The sequence below is a fragment of the Colletes latitarsis genome, chromosome 1 (assembly GCF_051014445.1).
Source record: "Colletes latitarsis isolate SP2378_abdomen chromosome 1, iyColLati1, whole genome shotgun sequence".
In the NCBI taxonomy this organism is placed as follows: domain Eukaryota; kingdom Metazoa; phylum Arthropoda; class Insecta; order Hymenoptera; family Colletidae; genus Colletes; species Colletes latitarsis.
The window spans coordinates 20,984,327-21,010,871 of NC_135134.1; positions in this window are offsets into that span (position 1 = coordinate 20,984,327).

Sequence of the window (26,545 nt, forward strand, 5' to 3'; positions counted from 1 at the left end):
GTGATCCAAACCAGAAAAAGCTCTGAATCCGGCCATCAAGTATGTGAAATATGCGAAAGTATGAGCCTGATGAGTGCAAATCCCAGGCCTAACCTAGACATGACATGTGTTATGCTCTAAAATATTGATCGAAACCAGGTTTAATGGTCTGTTTCAGTGTGGTACCACATTACTACGTGATCCAAGCCAAAAGAACCCCAGAATCTGGCCAACAAGTATGAGAAATATGCGAAAGTATTACCCTGATGAGTGCAAATCCCAGACCTAACCTAGACCTAACATGCGTTATCCTCTAAAATATTGATCATGACCAGGTTCAGTCGACTGTTTCAGTGAGGTACCACATTACTATGTGATCCAAACCAGAAAAAACCCAGGATCTGGCCAACAAGGATGTGGAGAATGCGAAAGTATGAGTCTGATGAGGGCAAATCCAAGGCCTAACCTAGACCAAACATGCGTTATCCTCTAAAACATTGATCGAAACCAGGTTTAATGGACTGTTTCAGTGTGGTGCCGCATTACTACGTGATGCATGCCAAAAAAAGCCCAGAATCTGGCCAACAAGTATGAGAAATGTGCGAAAATATGAGCCTGATGAGTGCAAATCCAAGACCTAACCTAGACCTAATATGCGTTATCCTCTAAAATATTGACCGAGACCAGGATTGGTCGACTGTTTCAGTGTGGTAGCACATTACTACGTGATCCAAACCAGAAGAAGCCCAGGATCTGGCCATCAAGTATGAGAAATATGCGAATGTATGAGCCTGATGAGTGCAATTCCCAGACCTAACCTAGACCTAACATGCGCTATCCTCTAAAATATTGACCGAGACCAGGATTAGTCGACTGTTTCAGTGTGGTACCACATTACTACGTGATCCAAACCAGAAAAAGCCCAGGATCTGGCAATCAAGTATGAGAAATATGCGAATGTATGAGCCTGATGAGAGCAAATCCCAGACCTAACCTAGACCTAACATGAGTTATCCTCTAAAATATTGACCGAGACCAGGATTAGTCGACTGTTCCAGTGGGGTAACACATTACCACGTGACCCAAACCAGAAAAAACCCGGGATCTGTTCAACAAGTATGTGGAGAATGCGAAAGTATGAGTCTGATGAGGGCAAATCCAAGGCCTAACCTAGACCAAACATGCGTTATCCTCTAAAATATTAACCGAGACCAGGATTAGTCGACTGTTTCAGTGTGGTACCACATTACTACGTGATCCAAACCAGAAAAAGCCCAGGATCTGGCAATCAAGTATGAGAAATATGCGAATGTATGAGCCTGATGAGAGCAAATCCCAGACCTAACCTAGACCTAACATGAGTTATCCTCTAAAATATTGACCGAGACCAGGATTAGTCGACTGTTCCAGTGGGGTAACACATTACCACGTGACCCAAACCAGAAAAAACCCGGGATCTGTTCCACAAGTATTTGAAGAATGCGGAAGTATGAGTCTGATGTGGGCAAATCCCAGGCCTGGCCTAGACATAACATGGGTTATCTTCTAAATTATTGATTAAAACCAGGTTTACTGGACTGTTTCAGTGTGGTACCACATTGCTACGTTATCCAAAGCAGTGAAAGCCCAGAATCTGGCCAACAAGTATGAGAAATATGCGAAATCATGAGCCTGATGAGGCGCAAATCCTAGACCTAACCGAGACCATAACATGCGTTATCCTCAAAAATATTGATCGAAACCAGGTTTAATGGACTGTTTCAGTGCGGTACCGCATTACTACGTGATCTAAACCATAAAAGGCCAAGAATCCGGCCATCAAGTATGAGAAATATGCGAAAGTATGAGCCTGATGAGTGCAAATCGCAGACCTAACCTAGACCTAATATACGTTATCCTCTAAAATATTGACCGAGACCAGGATTAGTCGACAGTTTCAGTGTGGTACCACATTACTACGTGATCCAAACCAGAAAAAGCCCAGAATCTGGCCATCAAGTATGAGAAATATGCGAATGTTTGAGCCTGATGAGAGCAAATCCCAGAACTAACATAGACCTAACATGCGTTATCCTCTAAAATATTGATCGAAACCAGGTTGAATGGACTGTTTCAGTGCGGTACCGCATTACTACGTGATCTAAACCATAAAAGGCCAAGAATCCGGCCATCAAGTATGAGAAATATGCGAAAGTATGAGCCTGATGAGTGCAAATCCCAGACCTAACCTAGACCTAACATGCGTTATCCTCTAAAATATTGACCGAGACCAGGATTAGGTGACTGTTTCAGTGTGGTACCACATTACTACGTGATCCAAACCAGAAAACGCCCAGGATCTGGCCATCAAGTATGAGAAATATGCGAATGTTTGAGCCTGATGAGAGCAAATCCCAGAACTAACCTAGACCTAATATACGTTATCCTCTAAAATATTGACCGAGACCAGGATTAGTCGACAGTTTCAGTGTGGTACCACATTACTACGTGATCCAAACCAGAAAAAGCCCAGAATCTGGCCAACAAGTATGAGAAATATGCGAAATCATGAGCCTGATGAGGGGCAAATCCTAGACCTAACCCAGACCTAACATGTGTTATCCTCTAAAATACTGATCGAGACCAGGTTTAGTCGACTGTTTCAGTGTGGTACCACGTTACTATGTGATCCAAACCAGAAAAAACCCAGGATCTGGCCAACAAGGATGTGAAGAATGCGAAAGTATGAGACTGAAGAGGGCAAATCCCAGACCTAACCCAGACCTAACATGCGTTATCCTCTAAAATATTGATCGAGACCAGGATTAGTCGACTGTTTCAGTGTGGTACCACATAACTACGTGATCCAAACCAGTGAAAGCCCAGGATCTGGCCAACAAAAATGAGAAATATGCGAAAGTATGACCATGATGAGAGCAAATCCCAGACCTAACCTAGACCTAACATGAGTTATCCTTTGAAATATTGACCCCGTCTAGGTTTAATTGACTGTTTCAGTGTCTGGCCATCAAGTATGAGAAATATGAGTAAGTATGAGCCTGATGAGTGCAAATCCCAGACCTAACCTAGACCTAACATGTGTTATGCTCCAAAATATTGATCGAAACCAGGTTTAATGGTCTGTTTCAGTGTGGTACCACACTACTGCGTGATCCAAACTAAAAAAAGCCCAGAATCTGGCCATCAAGTATGAGAAACATGCGAAAGTATGAGCCTGATGAGAGCAAATCCCAGACCTAACCTAACCCTAACATGAGTTATCCTTTGAAATGTTGACCCAGACTAGGTTTAATTGACAGTTTCAGTGTGGTACCACATTACCACGTGATCCAAACCAGAAAAAGCACTGAATCTGGCCATCACGTATGAGAAATATGCGAAAGTATGAGCCTGATGAGTGCAAATCCCAGACCTAACCTAGACCTAACATGCGTTATCCTCTAAAATATTGATCATGACCAGGTTCAGTCGACTGTTTCAGTGTGGTGCACATTACTACGTGATCCAAACCAGAAGAAGCCCAGGTTCTGTTCACCAGGTATGTGAAGAATGTGATCGTGTGAGCCTGATGAGGGCAAATCCAAGGCCGAACCAAGACCTAACATGCGTTATCCTCTAAAATATTGATCGAAACCAGGTTTAATGGACTGTTTCAGTGTGGTGCCACATTACCACTTGATCCAAACCAGAAAAAGGCCAGGATCTGGCCAAGAAGTGTGCGGAAAATGTGAATGTATGAGCCTGATGAGAGCAAATCCCAGACCTAACCTAGACCTAACATAAGTTATCCTTTGAAATGTTGACCCAGACTAGGTTTAATTGACTGTTTCAGTGTGGTACCACATTACCACGTGATCCAATCCAGAAAAAGCTCTGAATCTGGCCATCAGGTATGTGAAATATGCGAAAGTATGAGCCTGATGAGTGCAAATCCCAGACCTAACCTAGACCTAACATGTGTTATCCTCTAAAATACTGATCGAGACCAGGTTTAGTCGACTGTTTCAGTGTGGTACCACGTTACTAAGTGATCCAAACCAGAAAAAACCCAGGATCTGGCCAACAAGGATTTGAAGAATGCGAAAGTATGAGACTGAAGAGGGCAAATCACAGACCTAACCCAGACCTAACATGCGTTATCCTCTAAAATATTGATCGAGACCAGGATTAGTCGACTGTTTCAGTGTGGTACCACATTACTACGTGATCCAAACTAAAAAAAGCCCAGAATCTGGCCATCAAGTACGAGAAACACGCGAAAGTATGAGCCTGATGGGAGCAAATCCCAGACCTAACCTAGACCTAACATGAGTTATCCTTTGAAATGTTGACCCAGACTAGGTTTAATTGACTGTTTCAGTGTGGTATCACATTACCACGTGATCCAAACCAGAAAAAGCCCTGAATCTGGCCATCAAGTATGTGAAATATGCGAAAGTATGAGCCTGATGAGTGCAAATCCCAGACCTAACCTAGACCTAACATGTGTTATCCTCTAAAATACTGATCGAGACCAGGTTTAATTTGACTGTTTCAGTGTGGTACCACATAACTACGTGATCCAAACCAGTGAAAGCCCAGGATCTGGCCTACAAAAATGAGAAATATGCGAAAGTATGACCATGATGAGAGCAAATCCCAGACCTAACCTAGACCTAACATGAGTTATCCTTTGAAATATTGACCCCACTAGGTTTAATTGACTGTTTCAGTGTGGTACCACATTACCACGTGATCCAAACCAGAAAAAGCCCTGAATCTGGCCATCAAGTATGAGAAATATGAGTAAGTATGAGCCTGATGAGTGCAAATCCCAGACCTAACCTAGACCTAACATGTGTTATGCTCTAAAATATTGATCGAAACCATGTTTAATGGTCTGTTTCAGTGTGGTACCACACTACTGCGTGATCCAAACTAAAAAAAGCCCAGAATCTGGCCATCAAGTATGAGAAACATGCGAAAGTATGAGCCTGATGAGAGCAAATCCCAGACCTAACCTAACCCTAACATGAGTTATCCTTTGAAATGTTGACCCAGACTAGGTTTAATTGACAGTTTCAGTGTGGTACCACATAACCACGTGATCCAAACCAGAAAAAGCACTGAATCTGGCCATCACGTATGAGAAGTATGCGAAAGTATGAGCCTGATGAGTGCAAATCCCAGACCTAACCTAGTCCTAACATGCGTTATCCTCTAAAATATTGATCATGACCAGGTTCAGTCAACTGTTTCAGTGTGGTGCACATTACTGCGTGATCCAAACCAGAAGAAGCCCAGGATCTGGCCATCAAGTATGAGAAATATGCGAATGTATGAGCCTGATGAGTGCAAATCCCAGACCTAACCTAGACCTAACATGCGTTATCCTCTAAAATAGTGACCGAGACCAGGATTAGTCGACTGTTTCAGTGTGGTACCACATTACTACGTGACCCAAGCCAAAAAAAGCCCAGGATCTGGCCATCAAGTATGAGAAATATGCGAAAGTATGAGCCTGATGAGTGCAAATCCGAGGCCTAACCTAGACCTAACATGCGTTATCCTCTAAAATATTGACCGAGACCAGGATTAGTCGACTGTTTCAGTGTGGTACCACATTACTACGTGATCCAAGCCAAAAAAAGCCCAGGATCTGGCCAACAAGTATGAGAAATATGCGAAATCATGAGCCTGATGAGGGGCAAATCCTAGACCTAACCGAGACCATAACATGCGTTATCCTCAAAAACATTGATCGGAACCAGGTTTAATGGACTGTTTCAGTGTGGTACCACATTACTACGTGATCCAAGCCAAAAAAAGCCCAGAATCTGGCCAACAAGTATGAGAAATATGCGAAAGTATGAGCCTGATGAATGCAAATCCCAGACCTAACCTAGACCTAACATGTGTTATGCTCTAAAATATTGATCGAAACCAGGTTTAATGGACAGTTTCAGTGTGGTTCCACATTACTACGTGATCCAAGCCAAAAAAAGCCCAGAATCTGGCCAACAAGTATGAGAAATATGCGAAAGTATGAGCCAGATGAATGCAAATCCCAGACCTAACCTAGACCAAACATGCGTTATCGTCTAAGATATTGACCGAGACCAGCATTAGTCGACAGTTTCAGTGTGGTACCACATTACTACGTGATCCAGACCAGAAAAAGCCCAGGATCTGGCCATCAAGTATGAGAAATATGCGAATGTATGAGCCTGATGAGACCAAATCCCAGCCCTAACCTAGACCTAACATGCGTTATCCTCTAAAATATTGATCGTGACCAGGCTTAGCCGACTGTTTCATTGTGGTACCACACTACTATGTGATCCAAACCAGAAAAAACCCAGGATCTGGCCATCAAGGATGTGAAGAATGCGAAAGTATGAGACTGAAGAGGGCAAACCCCAGACCTAACCCAGACCTAACATGCGTTATCCTCTAAAATATTGATCGAGACCAGGTTTAATCGACTGTTTCAGTGTGGTCCCACATTACTACGTGATCCCAACCAGAGAAAGCCCAGGATCTGGACAAGAAGTATGAGAAATATGCGAAAGTATGAGCCCGATGAGTGCAAATCGCAGACCTAACCTAGACCTAACATGAGTTATCCTTTGAAATGTTGACCCAGACTAGGTTTAATTGACTGTTTCAGTGTGGTACCACATTTCCACGTGATCCAAACCAGAAAAAGCCCTGAATCTGGCCATCATGTATGAGAAATATGCGAAAGTATGAGCCCGATGAGTGCAAATCGCAGACCTAACCTAGACCTAACATGAGTTATCCTTTGAAATGTTGACCCAGACTAGGTTTAATTGACAGTTTCAGTTTGGTAACTCATTACTACGTGATCCAAACCAGAAAGGCGCAGGATATGGCCAACAAGTACGAGAAATATGCGAAAGTATGAGCCTGTTGAGAGCAAATCCCAGACCTAACCTAGACCTAATATGCGTTATCCTCTAAAATATTGACCGAGACCAGGATTGGTCGACTGTTTCAGTGTGGTAGCACATTACTACGTGATCCAAACCAGAAGAAGCCCAGGATCTGGCCATCAAGTATGAGAAATATGCGAATGTATGAGCCTGATGAGTGCAATTCCCAGACCTAACCTAGACCTAACATGCGCTATCCTCTAAAATATTGACCGAGACCAGGATTAGTCGACTGTTTCAGTGTGGTACCACATTACTACGTGATCCAAACCAGAAAAAGCCCAGGATCTGGCAATCAAGTATGAGAAATATGCGAATGTATGAGCCTGATGAGAGCAAATCCCAGACCTAACCTAGACCTAACATGAGTTATCCTCTAAAATATTGACCGAGACCAGGATTAGTCGACTGTTCCAGTGGGGTAACACATTACCACGTGACCCAAACCAGAAAAAACCCGGGATCTGTTCAACAAGTATGTGGAGAATGCGAAAGTATGAGTCTGATGAGGGCAAATCCAAGGCCTAACCTAGACCAAACATGCGTTATCCTCTAAAATATTAACCGAGACCAGGATTAGTCGACTGTTTCAGTGTGGTACCACATTACTACGTGATCCAAACCAGAAAAAGCCCAGGATCTGGCAATCAAGTATGAGAAATATGCGAATGTATGAGCCTGATGAGAGCAAATCCCAGACCTAACCTAGACCTAACATGAGTTATCCTTTGAAATGTTGACCCAGACTAGGTTTAATTGACTGTTTCAGTGTGGTATCACATTACCACGTGATCCAAACCAGAAAAAGCCCTGAATCTGGCCATCAAGTATGTGAAATATGCGAAAGTATGAGCCTGATGAGTGCAAATCCCAGACCTAACCTAGACCTAACATGTGTTATCCTCTAAAATACTGATCGAGACCAGGTTTAATTTGACTGTTTCAGTGTGGTACCACATAACTACGTGATCCAAACCAGTGAAAGCCCAGGATCTGGCCTACAAAAATGAGAAATATGCGAAAGTATGACCATGATGAGAGCAAATCCCAGACCTAACCTAGACCTAACATGAGTTATCCTTTGAAATATTGACCCCCACTAGGTTTAATTGACTGTTTCAGTGTGGTACCACATTACCACGTGATCCAAACCAGAAAAAGCCCTGAATCTGGCCATCAAGTATGAGAAATATGAGTAAGTATGAGCCTGATGAGTGCAAATCCCAGACCTAACCTAGACCTAACATGTGTTATGCTCTAAAATATTGATCGAAACCAGGTTTAATGGTCTGTTTCAGTGTGGTACCACACTACTGCGTGATCCAAACTAAAAAAAGCCCAGAATCTGGCCATCAAGTATGAGAAATATGCGAAAGTATGAGCCTGATGAGAGCAAATCCCAGACCTAACCTAACCCTAACATGAGTTATCCTTTGAAATGTTGACCCAGACTAGGTTTAATTGACTGTTTCAGTGTGGTACCACATTACCACGTGATCCAAACCAGAAAAAGCTCTGAATCCGGCCATCAAGTATGTGAAATATGCGAAAGTATGAGCCTGATGAGTGCAAATCCCAGGCCTAACCTAGACATGACATGTGTTATGCTCTAAAATATTGATCGAAACCAGTTTTAATGGTCTGTTTCAGTGTGGTACCACATTACTACGTGATCCAAGCCAAAAGAACCCCAGAATCTGGCCAACAAGTATGAGAAATATGCGAAAGTATTACCCTGATGAGTGCAAATCCCAGACCTAACCTAGACCTAACATGCGTTATCCTCTAAAATATTGATCATGACCAGGTTCAGTCGACTGTTTCAGTGAGGTACCACATTACTATGTGATCCAAACCAGAAAAAACCCAGGATCTGGCCAACAAGGATGTGGAGAATGCGAAAGTATGAGTCTGATGAGGGCAAATCCAAGGCCTAACCTAGACCAAACATGCGTTATCCTCTAAAACATTGATCGAAACCAGGTTTAATGGACTGTTTCAGTGTGGTGCCGCATTACTACGTGATGCATGCCAAAAAAAGCCCAGAATCTGGCCAACAAGTATGAGAAATGTGCGAAAGTATGAGCCTGATGAGTGCAAATCCAAGACCTAACCTAGACCTAATATGCGTTATCCTCTAAAATATTGACCGAGACCAGGATTGGTCGACTGTTTCAGTGTGGTAGCACATTACTACGTGATCCAAACCAGAAGAAGCCCAGGATCTGGCCATCAAGTATGAGAAATATGCGAATGTATGAGCCTGATGAGTGCAATTCCCAGACCTAACCTAGACCTAACATGCGCTATCCTCTAAAATATTGACCGAGACCAGGATTAGTCGACTGTTTCAGTGTGGTACCACATTACTACGTGATCCAAACCAGAAAAAGCCCAGGATCTGGCAATCAAGTATGAGAAATATGCGAATGTATGAGCCTGATGAGAGCAAATCCCAGACCTAACCTAGACCTAACATGAGTTATCCTCTAAAATATTGACCGAGACCAGGATTAGTCGACTGTTCCAGTGGGGTAACACATTACCACGTGACCCAAACCAGAAAAAACCCGGGATCTGTTCAACAAGTATGTGGAGAATGCGAAAGTATGAGTCTGATGAGGGCAAATCCAAGGCCTAACCTAGACCAAACATGCGTTATCCTCTAAAATATTAACCGAGACCAGGATTAGTCGACTGTTTCAGTGTGGTACCACATTACTACGTGATCCAAACCAGAAAAAGCCCAGGATCTGGCAATCAAGTATGAGAAATATGCGAATGTATGAGCCTGATGAGAGCAAATCCCAGACCTAACCTAGACCTAACATGAGTTATCCTCTAAAATATTGACCGAGACCAGGATTAGTCGACTGTTCCAGTGGGGTAACACATTACCACGTGACCCAAACCAGAAAAAACCCGGGATCTGTTCAACAAGTATGTGGAGAATGCGAAAGTGTGAGTCTGATGAGGGCAAATCCAAGGCCTAACCTAGACCAAACATGCGTTATCCTCTAAAACATTGATCGAAACCAGGTTTAATGGACTGTTTCAGTGTGGTGCCGCATTACTACGTGATCGAAACCAGAAAAAGACCAGAATCTGGCCATCAAGTATCAGAAATATGCGAAAGTGTGAGCCTGATGAGAGCAAATCCCAGCCCTAACCTAGACCTAACTTGCGTTAGCCTCTAAAATATTGATCGTGACCAGGTTTAGTCGACTGTTTCAGTGTGGTACCACATTACTATGTGATCGAAACCAGAAAAAACCCAGGATCTGTTCCACAAGTATTTGAAGAATGCGGAAGTATGAGTCTGATGTGGGCAAATCCCAGGCCTGGCCTAGACATAACATGGGTTATCTTCTAAATTATTGATTAAAACCAGGTTTACTGGACTGTTTCAGTGTGGTACCACATTGCTACGTTATCCAAAGCAGTGAAAGCCCAGAATCTGGCCAACAAGTATGAGAAATATGCGAAATCATGAGCCTGATGAGGCGCAAATCCTAGACCTAACCGAGACCATAACATGCGTTATCCTCAAAAATATTGATCGAAACCAGGTTTAATGGACTGTTTCAGTGCGGTATCGCATTACTACGTGATCTAAACCATAAAAGGCCAAGAATCCGGCCATCAAGTATGAGAAATATGCGAAAGTATGAGCCTGATGAGTGCAAATCGCAGACCTAACCTAGACCTAATATACGTTATCCTCTAAAATATTGACCGAGACCAGGATTAGTCGACAGTTTCAGTGTGGTACCACATTACTACGTGATCCAAACCAGAAAAAGCCCAGAATCTGGCCATCAAGTATGAGAAATATGCGAATGTTTGAGCCTGATGAGAGCAAATCCCAGAACTAACATAGACCTAACATGCGTTATCCTCTAAAATATTGATCGAAACCAGGTTGAATGGACTGTTTCAGTGCGGTACCGCATTACTACGTGATCTAAACCATAAAAGGCCAAGAATCCGGCCATCAAGTATGAGAAATATGCGAAAGTATGAGCCTGATGAGTGCAAATCCCAGACCTAACCTAGACCTAACATGCGTTATCCTCTAAAATATTGACCGAGACCAGGATTAGGTGACTGTTTCAGTGTGGTACCACATTACTACGTGATCCAAACCAGAAAACGCCCAGGATCTGGCCATCAAGTATGAGAAATATGCGAATGTTTGAGCCTGATGAGAGCAAATCCCAGAACTAACCTAGACCTAATATACGTTATCCTCTAAAATATTGACCGAGACCAGGATTAGTCGACAGTTTCAGTGTGGTACCACATTACTACGTGATCCAAACCAGAAAAAGCCCAGAATCTGGCCAACAAGTATGAGAAATATGCGAAATCATGAGCCTGATGAGGGGCAAATCCTAGACCTAACCCAGACCTAACATGTGTTATCCTCTAAAATACTGATCGAGACCAGGTTTAGTCGACTGTTTCAGTGTGGTACCACGTTACTATGTGATCCAAACCAGAAAAAACCCAGGATCTGGCCAACAAGGATGTGAAGAATGCGAAAGTATGAGACTGAAGAGGGCAAATCCCAGACCTAACCCAGACCTAACATGCGTTATCCTCTAAAATATTGATCGAGACCAGGATTAGTCGACTGTTTCAGTGTGGTACCACATAACTACGTGATCCAAACCAGTGAAAGCCCAGGATCTGGCCAACAAAAATGAGAAATATGCGAAAGTATGACCATGATGAGAGCAAATCCCAGACCTAATCTAGACCTAACATGAGTTATCCTTTGAAATATTGACCCCGTCTAGGTTTAATTGACTGTCTCAGTGTCTGGCCATCAAGTATGAGAAATATGAGTAAGTATGAGCCTGATGAGTGCAAATCCCAGACCTAACCTAGACCTAACATGTGTTATGCTCCAAAATATTGATCGAAACCAGGTTTAATGGTCTGTTTCAGTGTGGTACCACACTACTGCGTGATCCAAACTAAAAAAAGCCCAGAATCTGGCCATCAAGTATGAGAAACATGCGAAAGTATGAGCCTGATGAGAGCAAATCCCAGACCTAACCTAACCCTAACATGAGTTATCCTTTGAAATGTTGACCCAGACTAGGTTTAATTGACAGTTTCAGTGTGGTACCACATTACCACGTGATCCAAACCAGAAAAAGCACTGAATCTGGCCATCACGTATGAGAAATATGCGAAAGTATGAGCCTGATGAGTGCAAATCCCAGACCTAACCTAGACCTAACATGCGTTATCCTCTAAAATATTGATCATGACCAGGTTCAGTCGACTGTTTCAGTGTGGTGCACATTACTACGTGATCCAAACCAGAAGAAGCCCAGGTTCTGTTCACCAGGTATGTGAAGAATGTGATCGTGTGAGCCTGATGAGGGCAAATCCAAGGGCGAACCAAGACCTAACATGCGTTATCCTCTAAAATATTGATCGAAACCAGGTTTAATGGACTGTTTCAGTGTGGTGCCACATTACCACTTGATCCAAACCAGAAAAAGGCCAGGATCTGGCCAAGAAGTGTGCGGAAAATGTGAATGTATGAGCCTGATGAGAGCAAATCCCAGACCTAACCTAGACCTAACATGAGTTATCCTTTGAAATGTTGACCCAGACTAGGTTTAATTGACTGTTTCAGTGTGGTACCACATTACCACGTGATCCAAACCAGAAAAAGCTCTGAATCTGGCCATCAGGTATGTGAAATATGCGAAAGTATGAGCCTGATGAGTGCAAATCCCAGACCTAACCTAGACCTAACATGTGTTATCCTCTAAAATACTGATCGAGACCAGGTTTAGTCGACTGTTTCAGTGTGGTACCACGTTACTAAGTGATCCAAACCAGAAAAAACCCAGGATCTGGCCAACAAGGATTTGAAGAATGCGAAAGTATGAGACTGAAGAGGGCAAATCACAGACCTAACCCAGACCTAACATGCGTTATCCTCTAAAATATTGATCGAGACCAGGATTAGTCGACTGTTTCAGTGTGGTACCACATTACTACGTGATCCAAACTAAAAAAAGCCCAGAATCTGGCCATCAAGTACGAGAAACACGCGAAAGTATGAGCCTGATGGGAGCAAATCCCAGACCTAACCTAGACCTAACATGAGTTATCCTTTGAAATGTTGACCCAGACTAGGTTTAATTGACTGTTTCAGTGTGGTATCACATTACCACGTGATCCAAACCAGAAAAAGCCCTGAATCTGGCCATCAAGTATGTGAAATATGCGAAAGTATGAGCCTGATGAGTGCAAATCCCAGACCTAACCTAGACCTAACATGTGTTATCCTCTAAAATACTGATCGAGACCAGGTTTAATTTGACTGTTTCAGTGTGGTACCACATAACTACGTGATCCAAACCAGTGAAAGCCCAGGATCTGGCCTACAAAAATGAGAAATATGCGAAAGTATGACCATGATGAGAGCAAATCCCAGACCTAACCTAGACCTAACATGAGTTATCCTTTGAAATATTGACCCCACTAGGTTTAATTGACTGTTTCAGTGTGGTACCACATTACCACGTGATCCAAACCAGAAAAAGCCCTGAATCTGGCCATCAAGTATGAGAAATATGAGTAAGTATGAGCCTGATGAGTGCAAATCCCAGACCTAACCTAGACCTAACATGTGTTATGCTCTAAAATATTGATCGAAACCAGGTTTAGTGGTCTGTTTCAGTGTGGTACCACACTACTGCGTGATCCAAACTAAAAAAAGCCCAGAATCTGGCCATCAAGTATGAGAAACATGCGAAAGTATGAGCCTGATGAGAGCAAATCCCAGACCTAACCTAACCCTAACATGAGTTATCCTTTGAAATGTTGACCCAGACTAGGTTTAATTGACAGTTTCAGTGTGGTACCACATAACCACGTGATCCAAACCAGAAAAAGCACTGAATCTGGCCATCACGTATGAGAAGTATGCGAAAGTATGAGCCTGATGAGTGCAAATCCCAGACCTAACCTAGTCCTAACATGCGTTATCCTCTAAAATAGTGACCGAGACCAGGATTAGTCGACTGTTTCAGTGTGGTACCACATTACTACGTGACCCAAGCCAAAAAAAGCCCAGGATCTGGCCATCAAGTATGAGAAATATGCGAAAGTATGAGTCTGATGAGTGCAAATCCGAGACCTAACCTAGACCTAACATGCGTTATCCTCTAAAATATTGACCGAGACCAGGATTAGTCGACTGTTTCAGTGTGGTACCACATTACTACGTGATCCAAGCCAAAAAAAGCCCAGGATCTGGCCAACAAGTATGAGAAATATGCGAAATCATGAGCCTGATGAGGGGCAAATCCTAGACCTAACCGAGACCATAACATGCGTTATCCTCAAAAACATTGATCGGAACCAGGTTTAATGGACTGTTTCAGTGTGGTACCACATTACTACGTGATCCAAGCCAAAAAAAGCCCAGAATCTGGCCAACAAGTATGAGAAATATGCGAAAGTATGAGCCTGATGAATGCAAATCCCAGACCTAACCTAGACCTAACATGTGTTATGCTCTAAAATATTGATCGAAACCAGGTTTAATGGACAGTTTCAGTGTGGTTCCACATTACTACGTGATCCAAGCCAAAAAAAGCCCAGAATCTGGCCAACAAGTATGAGAAATATGCGAAAGTATGAGCCAGATGAATGCAAATCCCAGACCTAACCTAGACCAAACATGCGTTATCGTCTAAGATATTGACCGAGACCAGCATTAGTCGACAGTTTCAGTGTGGTACCACATTACTACGTGATCCAGACCAGAAAAAGCCCAGGATCTGGCCATCAAGTATGAGAAATATGCGAATGTATGAGCCTGATGAGACCAAATCCCAGCCCTAACCTAGACCTAACATGCGTTATCCTCTAAAATATTGATCGTGACCAGGCTTAGCCGACTGTTTCATTGTGGTACCACACTACTATGTGATCCAAACCAGAAAAAACCCAGGATCTGGCCATCAAGGATGTGAAGAATGCGAAAGTATGAGACTGAAGAGGGCAAATCCCAGACCTAACCCAGACCTAACATGCGTTATCCTCTAAAATATTGATCGAGACCAGGTTTAATCGACTGTTTCAGTGTGGTCCCACATTACTACGTGATCCCAACCAGAGAAAGCCCAGGATCTGGACAAGAAGTATGAGAAATATGCGAAAGTATGAGCCCGATGAGTGCAAATCGTAGACCTAACCTAGACCTAGCATGAGTTATCCTTTGAAATGTTGACCCAGACTAGGTTTAATTGACTGTTTCAGTGTGGTACCACATTTCCACGTGATCCAAACCAGAAAAAGCCCTGAATCTGGCCATCATGTATGAGAAATATGCGAAAGTATGAGCCCGATGAGTGCAAATCGCAGACCTAACCTAGACCTAACATGAGTTATCCTTTGAAATGTTGACCCAGACTAGGTTTAATTGACAGTTTCAGTTTGGTAACTCATTACTACGTGATCCAAACCAGAAAGGCGCAGGATATGGCCAACAAGTACGAGAAATATGCGAAAGTATGAGCCTGTTGAGAGCAAATGCCAGACCTAACCTAGACCTAATATGCGTTATCCTCTAAAATATTGACCGAGACCAGGATTGGTCGACTGTTTCAGTGTGGTAGCACATTACTACGTGATCCAAACCAGAAGAAGCCCAGGATCTGGCCATCAAGTATGAGAAATATGCGAATGTATGAGCCTGATGAGTGCAATTCCCAGACCTAACCTAGACCTAACATGCGCTATCCTCTAAAATATTGACCGAGACCAGGATTAGTCGACTGTTTCAGTGTGGTACCACATTACTACGTGATCCAAACCAGAAAAAGCCCAGGATCTGGCAATCAAGTATGAGAAATATGCGAATGTATGAGCCTGATGAGAGCAAATCCCAGACCTAACCTAGACCTAACATGAGTTATCCTCTAAAATATTGACCGAGACCAGGATTAGTCGACTGTTCCAGTGGGGTAACACATTACCACGTGACCCAAACCAGAAAAAACCCGGGATCTGTTCAACAAGTATGTGGAGAATGCGAAAGTATGAGTCTGATGAGGGCAAATCCAAGGCCTAACCTAGACCAAACATGCGTTATCCTCTAAAATATTAACCGAGACCAGGATTAGTCGACTGTTTCAGTGTGGTACCACATTACTACGTGATCCAAACCAGAAAAAGCCCAGGATCTGGCAATCAAGTATGAGAAATATGCGAATGTATGAGCCTGATGAGAGCAAATCCCAGACCTAACCTAGACCTAACATGAGTTATCCTCTAAAATATTGACCGAGACCAGGATTAGTCGACTGTTCCAGTGGGGTAACACATTACCACGTGACCCAAACCAGAAAAAACCCGGGATCTGTTCAACAAGTATGTGGAGAATGCGAAAGTATGAGTCTGATGAGGGCAAATCCAAGGCCTAACCTAGACCAAACATGCGTTATCCTCTAAAACATTGATCGAAACCAGGTTTAATGGACTGTTTCAGTGTGGTGCCGCATTACTACGTGATCGAAACCAGAAAAAGACCAGAATCTGGCCATCAAGTATCAGAAATATGCGAAAGTGTGAGCCTGATGAGAGCAAATCCCAGCCCTAACCTAGACCTAACTTGCGTTATCCTCTAAAATATTGATCGTGACCAGGTTTAGTCGACTGTTTCAGTGTGGTACCACATTACTATGTGATCGAAACCAGAAAAAACCCTGGATCTGTTCCACAAGTATTTGAAGAATGCGGAAGTATGAGTCTGATGTGGGCAAATCCCAGGCCTGGCCTAGACATAACATGGGTTATCTTCTAAATTATTGATTAAAACCAGGTTTACTGGACTGTTTCAGTGTGGTACCACATTGCTACGTTATCCAAAGCAGTGAAAGCCCAGAATCTGGCCAACAAGTATGAGAAATATGCGAAATCATGAGCCTGATGAGGCGCAAATCCTAGACCTAACCGAGACCATAACATGCGTTATCCTCAAAAATATTGATCGAAACCAGGTTTAATGGACTGTTTCTGTGCGGTACCGCATTACTACGTGATCTAAACCATAAAAGGCCAAGAATCCGGCCATCAAGTATGAGAAATATGCGAAAGTATGAGCCTGATGAGTGCAAATCGCAGACCTAACCTAGACCTAATATACGTTATCCTCTAAAATATTGACCGAGACCAGGATTAGTCGACAGTTTCAGTGTGGTACCACATTACTACGTGATCCAAACCAGAAAAAGCCCAGAATCTGGCCATCAAGTATGAGAAATATGCGAATGTTTGAGCCTGATGAGAGCAAATCCCAGAACTAACATAGACCTAACATGTGTTATCCTCTAAAATATTGATCGAAACCAGGTTGAATGGACTGTTTCAGTGCGGTACCGCATTACTACGTGATCTAAACCATAAAAGGCCAAGAATCCGGCCATCAAGTATGAGAAATATGCGAAAGTATGAGCCTGATGAGTGCAAATCCCAGACCTAACCTAGACCTAACATGCGTTATCCTCTAAAATATTGACCGAGACCAGGATTAGGTGACTGTTTCAGTGTGGTACCACATTACTACGTGATCCAAACCAGAAAACGCCCAGGATCTGGCCATCAAGTATGAGAAATATGCGAATGTTTGAGCCTGATGAGAGCAAATCCCAGAACTAACCTAGACCTAATATACGTTATCCTCTAAAATATTGACCGAGACCAGGATTAGTCGACAGTTTCAGTGTGGTACCACATTACTACGTGATCCAAACCAGAAAAAGCCCAGAATCTGGCCAACAAGTATGAGAAATATGCGAAATCATGAGCCTGATGAGGGGCAAATCCTAGACCTAACCCAGACCTAACATGTGTTATCCTCTAAAATACTGATCGAGACCAGGTTTAGTCGACTGTTTCAGTGTGGTACCACGTTACTATGTGATCCAAACCAGAAAAAACCCAGGATCTGGCCAACAAGGATGTGAAGAATGCGAAAGTATGAGACTGAAGAGGGCAAATCCCAGACCTAACCCAGACCTAACATGCGTTATCCTCTAAAATATTGATCGAGACCAGGATTAGTCGACTGTTTCAGTGTGGTACCACATAACTACGTGATCCAAACCAGTGAAAGCCCAGGATCTGGCCAACAAAAATGAGAAATATGCGAAAGTATGACCATGATGAGAGCAAATCCCAGACCTAACCTAGACCTAACATGAGTTATCCTTTGAAATATTGACCCCGTCTAGGTTTAATTGACTGTTTCAGTGTCTGGCCATCAAGTATGAGAAATATGAGTAAGTATGAGCCTGATGAGTGCAAATCCCAGACCTAACCTAGACCTAACATGTGTTATGCTCCAAAATATTGATCGAAACCAGGTTTAATGGTCTGTTTCAGTGTGGTACCACACTACTGCGTGATCCAAACTAAAAAAAGCCCAGAATCTGGCCATCAAGTATGAGAAACATGCGAAAGTATGAGCCTGATGAGAGCAAATCCCAGACCTAACCTAACCCTAACATGAGTAATCCTTTGAAATGTTGACCCAGACTAGGTTTAATTGACAGTTTCAGTGTGGTACCACATTACCACGTGATCCAAACCAGAAAAAGCACTGAATCTGGCCATCACGTATGAGAAATATGCGAAAGTATGAGCCTGATGAGTGCAAATCCCAGACCTAACCTAGACCTAACATGCGTTATCCTCTAAAATATTGATCATGACCAGGTTCAGTCGACTGTTTCAGTGTGGTGCACATTACTACGTGATCCAAACCAGAAGAAGCCCAGGTTCTGTTCACCAGGTATGTGAAGAATGTGATCGTGTAAGCCTGATGAGGGCAAATCCAAGGCCGAAGCAAGACCTAACATGCGTTATCCTCTAAAATATTGATCGAAACCAGGTTTAATGGACTGTTTCAGTGTGGTGCCACATTACCACTTGATCCAAACCAGAAAAAGGCCAGGATCTGGCCAAGAAGTGTGCGGAAAATGTGAATGTATGAGCCTGATGAGAGCAAATCCCAGACCTAACCTAGACCTAACATGAGTTATCCTTTGAAATGTTGACCCAGACTAGGTTTAATTGACTGTTTCAGTGTGGTACCACATTACCACGTGATCCAAACCAGAAAAAGCTCTGAATCTGGCCATCAGGTATGTGAAATATGCGAAAGTATGAGCCTGATGAGTGCAAATCCCAGACCTAACCTAGACCTAACATGTGTTATCCTCTAAAATACTGATCGAGACCAGGTTTAGTCGACTGTTTCAGTGTGGTACCACGTTACTAAGTGATCCAAACCAGAAAAAACCCAGGATCTGGCCAACAAGGATTTGAAGAATGCGAAAGTATGAGACTGAAGAGGGCAAATCACAGACCTAACCCAGACCTAACATGCGTTATCCTCTAAAATATTGATCGAGACCAGGATTAGTCGACTGTTTCAGTGTGGTACCACATTACTACGTGATCCAAACTAAAAAAAGCCCAGAATCTGGCCATCAAGTACGAGAAACACGCGAAAGTATGAGCCTGATGGGAGCAAATCCCAGACCTAACCTAGACCTAACATGAGTTATCCTTTGAAATGTTGACCCAGACTAGGTTTAATTGACTGTTTCAGTGTGGTATCACATTACCACGTGATCCAAACCAGAAAAAGCCCTGAATCTGGCCATCAAGTATGTGAAATATGCGAAAGTATGAGCCTGATGAGTGCAAATCCCAGACCTAACCTAGACCTAACATGTGTTATCCTCTAAAATACTGATCGAGACCAGGTTTAATTTGACTGTTTCAGTGTGGTACCACATAACTACGTGATCCAAACCAGTGAAAGCCCAGGATCTGGCCTACAAAAATGAGAAATATGCGAAAGTATGACCATGATGAGAGCAAATCCCAGACCTAACCTAGACCTAACATGAGTTATCCTTTGAAATATTGACCCCACTAGGTTTAATTGACTGTTTCAGTGTGGTACCACATTACCACGTGATCCAAACCAGAAAAAGCCCTGAATCTGGCCATCAAGTATGAGAAATATGAGTAAGTATGAGCCTGATGAGTGCAAATCCCAGACCTAACCTAGACCTAACATGTGTTATGCTCTAAAATATTGATCGAAACCAGGTTTAATGGTCTGTTTCAGTGTGGTACCACACTACTGCGTGATCCAAACTAAAAAAAGCCCAGAATCTGGCCATCAAGTATGAGAAACATGCGAAAGTATGAGCCTGATGAGAGCAAATCCCAGACCTAACCTAACCCTAACATGAGTTATCCTTTGAAATGTTGACCCAGACTAGGTTTAATTGACAGTTTCAGTGTGGTACCACATAACCACGTGATCCAAACCAGAAAAAGCACTGAATCTGGCCATCACGTATGAGAAGTATGCGAAAGTATGAGCCTGATGAGTGCAAATCCCAGACCTAACCTAGTCCTAACATGCGTTATCCTCTAAAATATTGATCATGACCAGGTTCAGTCAACTGCTTCAGTGTGGTGCACATTACTGCGTGATCCAAACCAGAAGAAGCCCAGGATCTGGCCATCAAGTATGAGAAATATGCGAATGTATGAGCCTGATGAGTGCAAATCCCAGACCTAACCTAGACCTAACATGCGTTATCCTCTAAAATAGTGACCGAGACCAGGATTAGTCGACTGTTTCAGTGTGGTACCACATTACTACGTGACCCAAGCCAAAAAAAGCCCAGGATCTGGCCATCAAGTATGAGAAATATGCGAAAGTATGAGCCTGATGAGTGCAAATCCGAGACCTAACCTAGACCTAACATGCGTTATCCTCTAAAATATTGACCGAGACCAGGATTAGTCGACTGTTTCAGTGTGGTACCACATTACTACGTGATCCAAGCCAAAAAAAGCCCAGGATCTGGCCAACAAGTATGAGAAATATGCGAAATCATGAGCCTGATGAGGGGCAAATCCTAGACCTAACCGAGACCATAACATGCGTTATCCTCAAAAACATTGATCGGAACCAGGTTTAATGGACTGTTTCAGTGTGGTACCACATTACTACGTGATCCAAGCCAAAAAAAGCCCAGAATCTGGCCAACAAGTATGAGAAATATGCGAAAGTATGAGCCTGATGAATGCAAATCCCAGACCTAACCTAGACCTAACATGTGTTATGCTCTAAAATATTGATCGAAACCAGGTTTAATGGACAGTTTCAGTGTGGTTCCACATTACTACGTGATCCAAGCCAATAAAAGCCCAGAATCTGGCCAACAAGTATGAGAAATATGCGAAAGTATGAGCCAGATGAATGCAAATCCCAGACCTAACCTAGACCAAACATGCGTTATCGTCTAAGATATTGACCGAGACCAGCATTAGTCGACAGTTTCAGTGTGGTACCACATTACTACGTGATCCAGACCAGAAAAAGCCCAGGATCTGGCCATCAAGTATGAGAAATATGCGAATGTATGAGCCTGATGAGACCAAATCCCAGCCCTAACCTAGACCTAACATGCGTTATCCTCTAAAATATTGATCGTGACCAGGCTTAGCCGACTGTTTCATTGTGGTACCACACTACTATGTGATCCAAACCAGAAAAAACCCAGGATCTGGCCATCAAGGATGTGAAGAATGCGAAAGTATGAGACTGAAGAGGGCAAATCCCAGACCTAACCCAGACCTAACATGCGTTATCCTCTAAAATATTGATCGAGACCAGGTTTAATCGACTGTTTCAGTGTGGTCCCACATTACTACGTGATCCCAACCAGAGAAAGCCCAGGATCTGGACAAGAAGTATGAGAAATATGCGAAAGTATGAGCCCGATGAGTGCAAATCGCAGACCTAACCTAGACCTAACATGAGTTATCCTTTGAAATGTTGACCCAGACTAGGTTTAATTGACTGTTTCAGTGTGGTACCACATTTCCACGTGATCCAAACCAGAAAAAGCCCTGAATCTGGCCATCATGTATGAGAAATATGCGAAAGTATGAGCCCGATGAGTGCAAATCGCAGACCTAACCTAGACCTAACATGAGTTATCCTTTGAAATGTTGACCCAGACTAGGTTTAATTGACAGTTTCAGTTTGGTAACTCATTACTACGTGATCCAAACCAGAAAGGCGCAGGATATGGCCAACAAGTACGAGAAATATGCGAAAGTATGAGCCTGTTGAGAGCAAATCCCAGACCTAACCTAGACCTAACATGCGTTATCCTCTAAAGTATTGACCGAGACCAGGTTTAGCCGACTGTTTCAGTGTGGTACCACATTACTACGTGATCCAAACCAGAAAAAGGCCAGGATCTGGCCATCAAGTATGAGAAATATGCGAAAGTATGAGCCTGATGAGTGCAAATCCGAGACCTAACCCAGACCTAACATGCGTTATCCTCTACAATATTGACCGAGACCAGATTTACCCGACTGTTTCAGTGTGGTACCACATTACTACGTGATCCAAACCAGAAAAAGCCCAGGATCTGGCCAACAAGTATCAGAAATATGCAAAAGTATGAGCCAGATGAATGCAAATCCCAGACCTAACCTAGACCTAACATGCGTTATCCTCTAAAATACTGACCGAGACCAGGATTAGTCGACTGTTTCAGTGTGGTACCACATTACTACGTGATCCAAACCAGAAAAAGCCCAGGATCTGGCCATCAAGTATGAGAAATATGCGAATGTATGAGCCTGATGAGAGCAAATCCCAGACCTAACCTAGACCTAACATGAGTTATCCTTTGAAATGTTGACCCAGACTAGGTTTAATTGACTGTTTCAGTGTGGTACCACATTTCCACGTGATCCAAACCAGAAAAAGCCCTGAATCTGGCCATCAATTATGAGAAATATGCGAAAGCATGAGCCTGATGCGTGCAAATCCCAGACCTAACCTAGACCTAACATGTGTTATCCTCTAAAGTATTGACCGAGACCAGGTTTAGCCGACTGTTTCAGTGTGGTACCACATTACTACGTGATCCAATTCAGAAAAAGGCCAGGATCTGGCCATCAAGTATGAGAAATATGCGAAAGTATGAGCCTGATGAGTGCAAATCCGCGACCTAACCCAGACCTAACATGCGTTATCCTCTAAAATATTGATCGAGACCAGGATTAGTCGACTGTTTCAGTGTGGTACCACATTACTACGTGATCCAAACCTGAAAAAGCCCAGGATCTGGCCATCAAGTATGAGATATATGCGAAAGTATGAACCTGATGTGTGCAAATCCCAGACCTAACCCAGACCTAACATGCGTTATGCTCTAAAATATTGATCGAAACCAGGTTTAATGGTCTGTTTCTGTGTGGTACCACCCTACTGCGTGATCCAAACTAAAAACAGCCCAGAATCTGGCCATCAAGTATGAGAAATATTCGAAAGTATGAGCCTGATGAGTGCAAATCCCAGACCTAACCTAGACCTGACATGTGTTATGCTCTAAAATATTGATCGAAACCAGGTTTAATGGTCTGTTTCTGTGTGGTACCACCCTACTGCGTGATCCAAACTAAAAACAGCCCAGAATCTGGCCATCAAGTATGAGAAATATGCGAAAGTATGAGCCTGATGAGAGCAAATCCCAGACCTAACCTAGACCTAACATAAGTTATCCTTTGAAATGTTGACCCCGACTTGGTTTAATTGACTGTTTCAGTGTGGTACCACATTACCACGTGATCCAAACCAGAAAAAGCCCTGAATCTGGCCATCAAGTATGAGAAATATGCGAAAGTATGAGCCTGATGAGAGCAAATCCCAGACCTAACCTAGACCTAACATGTGTTATCCTCTAAAATACTGATCGAGACCAGGTTTAATTTGACTGTTTCAGTGTGGTACCACATAACTACGTGATCCAAACCAGTGAAAGCCCAGGATCTGGCCAACAAGAATGAGAAATATGCGAAAGTATGACCATGATGAGAGCAAATCCCAGACGTAACCTAGACCTAACATGAGTTATCCTTTGAAATATTGACCCCGACTTGGTTTAATTGACTGTTTCAGTGTGGTACCACATTACCACGTGATCCAAACCAGAAAAAGCCCTGAATCTGGCCATCAAGTATGAGAAATATGCGAAAGTATGAACCTGATGAGTGCAAATCCCAGACCTAACCTAGACCTAACATGTGTTATGCTCTAAAATATTGATCGAAACCAGGTTTAATGGTCTGTTTCTGTGTGGTACCACCCTACTGCGTGATCCAAACTAAAAACAGCCCAGAATCTGGCCATCAAGTATGAGAAATATGCGAAAGTATGAGCCTGATGAGAGCAAATCCCAGACCTAACCCAGACCTAACATGCGTTATCCTCTAAAATATTGACCGAGTCCAGGTTTAATCGACTGTTTCAGTGTGGTCCCACATTACTACGTGATCCAAACCAGAAAAGCCCAGGATCTGGCCATCAAGTATGAGAAATATGCGAAAGTATGAGCCCGATGAGTGCAAATCCCAGACCTAACCTAGACCTAACATGCGTTATCTTCTAAAATACTGACCGAGACCAGGATTAGTCGACTGTTTCAGTGTGGTACCACATTACTACGTGATCCAAACCAGAAAAAGCCCAGGATCTGGCCATCAAGTATGAGAAATATGCGAATGTATTAGCCTGATGAGAGCAAATCCCAGACCTAACCTAGACCTAACATGTGTTATCCTCTAAAATATTGATCGAAACCAGGTTTAATGGTCTGTTCCAGTGTGGTACCACATTACTGCGTGATCCAAACTAAAAAAAGCCCAGAATCTGGCCATCAAGTATGAGGAACATGCGAAAGTATGAGCCTGATGCGTGCAAATCCCAGACCTAACCTAGACCTAACATGTGTTATCCTCTAAAATATTGATCGAAACCAGGTTTAATGGTCTGTTCCAGTGTGGTACCACATTACTGCGTGATCCAAACTAAAAAAAGCCCAGAATCTGGCCATCAAGTATGAGGAACATGCGAAAGTATGAGCCTGATGAGAGCAAATCCCAGACCTAACCTAGACCTAACATGAGTTATCCTTTGAAATGTTGACCCAGACTAGGTTTAATTGACTGTTTCAGTGTGGTACCACATTTCCACGTGATCCAAACCAGAAAAAGCCCTGAATCTGGCCATCAAGTGTGAGAAATATGCGAAAGTATGAGCCTGATGCGTGCAAATCCCAGACCTAACCTAGACCTAACATGTGTTATCCTCTAAAATATTGATCGAAACCAGGTTTAATGGTCTGTTCCAGTGTGGTACCACATTACTGCGTGATCCAAACTAAAAAAAGCCCAGAATCTGGCCATCAAGTATGAGGAACATGCGAAAGTATGAGCCTGATGAGAGCAAATCCCAGACCTAACCTAGACCTAACATGAGTTAACCTTTGAAATGTTGACCCAGACTAGGTTTAATTGACAGTTTCAGTGTGGTACCACATTACTACGTGATCCAAACCAGAAAGGCGCAGGATATGGCCAACAAGTACGAGAAATATGCGAAAGTATGAGCCTGTTGAGAGCAAATCCCAGACCTAACCTAGACCTAACATGCGTTATCCTCTAAAATATTGACCGAGACCAGGTTTAGCCGACTGTTTCAGTGTGGTACCACATTACTACGTGATCCAAACCAGAAAAAGCCCAGGATCTGGCCAACAAGTATCAGAAATATGCGAAAGTATGAGCCAGATGAATGCAAATCCCAGACCTAACCTAGACCTAACATGCGTTATCCTCTAAAATATTGATCGTGACCAGGTTTAGTCGACTGTTTCAGTGTGGTACCACATTACTATGTGATCCAAACCAGAAAAAACCCAGGATCTGGCCAACAAGGATGTGAAGAATGCGAAAGTATGAGACTGAAGAGGGCAAATCCCAGACCTAACCCAGACCTAACATGCGTTATCCTCTAAAATATTGGTCGAGACCAGGATTAGTCGACTGTTTCAGTGTGGTCCCACATTACTACGTGATCCAAACTAAAAAAAGCCCAGAATCTGGCCATCAAGTACGTGAAACACGCGAAAGTATGAGCCTGATGAGAGCAAATCCCAGACCTAACCTAGACCTAACATGAGTTATCCTTTGAAATGTTGACCCCGACTAGGTTTAATTGACTGTTTCAGTGTGGTACCACATTACCACGTGATCCAAACCAGAAAAAGCCCTGAATCTGGCCATCAAGTATGAGAAATATGCGAAAGTATGAGCCTGATGAGTGCAAATCCCAGACCTAACCTAGACCTAACATGTGTTATGCTCTAAAATATTGATCGAAACCAGGTTTAATGGTCTGTTTCAGTGTGGTACCACACTACTGCGTGATCCAAACCAGAAAAAGCCCAGGATCTGGCCATCAAGTATGAGAAATATGCGAATGTATGAGCCTTATGAGAGCAAATCCCAGACCTAACCTAGACCTAACGTGAGTTATCCTTTGAAATGTTGACCCAGACTAGGTTTCATGGACTGTTTCAGTGTGGCACCACATTACCACGTGATCCAAACCAGAAAAAACCCTGGATCTGTTCAACAGGTATGTGAAGAATGCGAAAGTGTGAGCCTGATGAGGGCAAATCCCGGACCTAACC